We start from the raw sequence: 3098 nt of genomic DNA on the forward strand, positions 1-3098 counted from the left end.
TGAAACTTAGTCTAGTGGAATTCACTTAACATGGAAAGTTGTGGAAATGAAGCAGGTAAAAGATACATACACACATGCATGCATTTGAATACATTTCTATTCATATACAATTAATCCTGAACACTGTTGGCCAGTCTTTTCTGGCTACTATTCTGTTCATCCCTCTCAAATCTAATCTTTTTAAAGCCCTTCAGCTAAGTTCTTCACTCTTCCTCAGAGTTGAGCCAGAGGACATAGTTTACTTTTTGTTGTTTTTTCACAGCCTATATGGTTCTGGGGAACACTAGTCTTTCAGCTGTTGAGTGACAGAGTTAGTATTTATAATGCTCATAGCAAAATTAGAAAGATGGTCAATATCTACACTGGGAAACTTGACCAAAACCAGATGGAGACACATACTTTGTGAACAAAGAATTAGCTGTGGTTGTCCTTTCTTTTATGGAGTGGGAACAAAACACAAACAGGATCCTAAAATATTAGAGCTGGAAGGGACCTTAGAAATTTTCTCCAACCCTTTCATTCTATAGAGAGGAAAGCCAAAGCCAAAAAGGTGAATTGTCCTATAACTGGTGGATAGCCTAGCTAAGACTAGAATTCAAGCCTCCTGACTCCTGGCCCAGTGCCCTTTCTGCTAACTCAGTCAAAATTCTGGATACTGTTATGTGTAGACAAGTATGATATCAAGATTTATAAATAGGATTATAGCATCTCAGAACTGCAAGGCATTTAGTTAGGAAAGTATGCTTGCTCTCAGGGCACTCAGGCTACTAATGGCGCCAAGGCCTTTAAACTCAGGGATATAAAAATGCAGCCTAGAGCTAACAAAATGGTAATAGTTATAAACATTATGGAAGCCTTTTTTCTTCTCCTAAATGGTTCTTACTTTCACTGATTTTCCCAATTCTTTCCCCATCTTCTGTCTCTACTTATTAGAGATTGGGAGAAAAGAAATTTTCTGTGTTATCTTTCTATAAAGAAAAGCTACTTTTAATTTAATTTTATGGTTCTAATGAAGGCAAGTCAAAGGTAATAACTAAAGGGCTGGGCTTAATCCTGTTTCCCCTAGCTTCAGTTATGGGCATTACCAGCTACATCATAGTGGCCTGATATCTCTATCCTTCCCTTAAATCATCCATTGATTAATCAATTATCAAATGATTGCAAGGTACTGGACTTGGCACAAAAGTCATAAACTAAAGCCTGCCTTCATGGAGCTTTTAGACATGGGAAGAGGAAATTGCTAATATAGTAAACACATAAAAAGACATCTAACAAAAATAATGTAGATGGAACTAAGAGTATGGGAAAAGGCACTTCTTTCTGCCAGGTCCTAACAATAGTCTTGTAGGCTGATACCTGAACTGATACTTAAAGGACAAATATTTCAATCAGTTAAGGACCCGAGAAATATTTAAGGTAGGAGAAAGTGAAAATGAGAAAAAGAAAGGAAATGACAATACTGCCAAGCTCCTTGCTTACCATAAAACAGTTCTATTAGAAAATAATGGAGATTTGTTTATTCGAGACCTGACTAAGTAAGCTTAACAAGCATTAAGAGAAGGGTTGAACAATTATTCCTATGAGTTTTTGTTTTTCCCATTCCTTTTTGCTCTTTTCCTCTATTCCCATGCCAAGGTGAACAAGTATCATACTGATCACCAATTATGAATTCTAAAATATGATTGATTTTTGAGAAGTAAAAAAAAGGGAGTTTAAAAGAGTAAGTATCCAGGGCAGGACAAATCTTAAATTATTTTATTCCAAGGCCGAGTTACCATGACAAAGGTGTATGAATATGAACTATTATTATCACCACTTCCAAGTCCAGGTGTTCCATCATGCAAGAAGAGGGCAACTCACAGACAAACCTACATGTAGACAAAGAAAGTAATTGTACATAAAGACAAAATTGAGAGTGTGTCAAATGTCCCCCATTCCTTTGAATATTTTCTTTCTTGTTCTTGGCTGTCAAATGTTATTAGAGTAATTTGTTTTGTTAAAGCTTTATCTTCTCAAAGTCCTGTTAGAATATAAATGGTACCTCTATAGTAATGACACATCACTCTTTCCCACTCATGACTACATCAAAATAGAACAATTTAAAGCTGACAGTCTATCACCTTGTAGAAAGTAAATTCCAGAAAGAATGAGTCAGGAAAGTTAGTAGATAAATATTCAATTAAGATTTGGAGAAAGAATGGAATAGGAAAATGGCTGAATAATATAGATTTAGGGAATATTTGGTAGGGAAGGTATTGAGTATGCAGTGATGTCATTTATTTAATAGCTGTTTACCATTTGCTATACTGCTATGATATAGTTGGGTGTGTGTGTGTGTGTGTGTGTGTGTGTGTGTGTGTGTGTGTGAATACACGCTTATATACCTCTGTGCCTGTGTTGGGAATAGAGACAGAAAGATAATGAGAAAGGAAAGGTTACTTATATTGTTAATCTCACGACACTGACAGTCCTTGAAAACAGTTCTATGGAGAGAAGGGACAATAGGACAATTTTCAGCAGCATTCTTCCTCATTCCCAATGTTTCCTGTTACTTACCAGCTCTTCTGCTTGGGCCCCTTCAGCCCTTAGACTTCCACAGGGCTCCCAGACATTTAGAAACCAGGTTTCTGGCTCCTCACATTCTTAACAGCTAGAAGAAAAATGACATGATTTGTTCTTACCTCCAAAGAATTGTAAATGGGCGGGTGGGGGAATACCCATAATGAAAATATGAAGGTAAATTTTAGTTAATGTTAAGTTCAGGGAAGCATGAAACTGTTCCATTATCCTAAGCAATAACCTAAGCTTCATAGTCTCTTCAGTTTTATTTTTCAGAATGTGCCTTCAAGTCTGTAATATATCTTTTTTATATATAACATTTGTAAGTCAAGAAACCTATAAAACTTGGACAGAAAAGCCATTAATGAATCTGAGTCACTTGGGATCATGTAGTACCTTTAATAACATGAGGGAGCTTGGTCTACTTTTCCCATTGATCTTCCACACTTTGAAATCAGATTCATCCAACTGCTCTCATTCTTCAGCCTCAATGTGACTCTTAAGAGTCATTCTAGAAAGTATGCCTTCTGCTGACCAAA

At 36.3% G+C, this 3098-nt stretch overlaps 1 long non-coding RNA gene across 1 annotated transcript; it reads right to left on the bottom strand.

Annotated features, from left to right (window-relative positions):
• Positions 1-1740: 1740 nt before the first annotated feature.
• Positions 1741-2639, bottom strand: LOC127543448 (uncharacterized). Its single transcript, XR_007949234.1, has 2 exons — positions 2557-2639; positions 1741-1868 (listed from the first exon to the last, which is right to left on the bottom strand). It is a non-coding gene; the product is annotated as an uncharacterized LOC127543448 (long non-coding RNA).
• Between the last annotated feature and the right edge of the window lie 459 nt (positions 2640-3098).

This window comes from Antechinus flavipes, chromosome 1 (genome assembly GCF_016432865.1).
Source record: "Antechinus flavipes isolate AdamAnt ecotype Samford, QLD, Australia chromosome 1, AdamAnt_v2, whole genome shotgun sequence".
In the NCBI taxonomy this organism is placed as follows: Eukaryota; Metazoa; Chordata; class Mammalia; order Dasyuromorphia; family Dasyuridae; genus Antechinus; species Antechinus flavipes.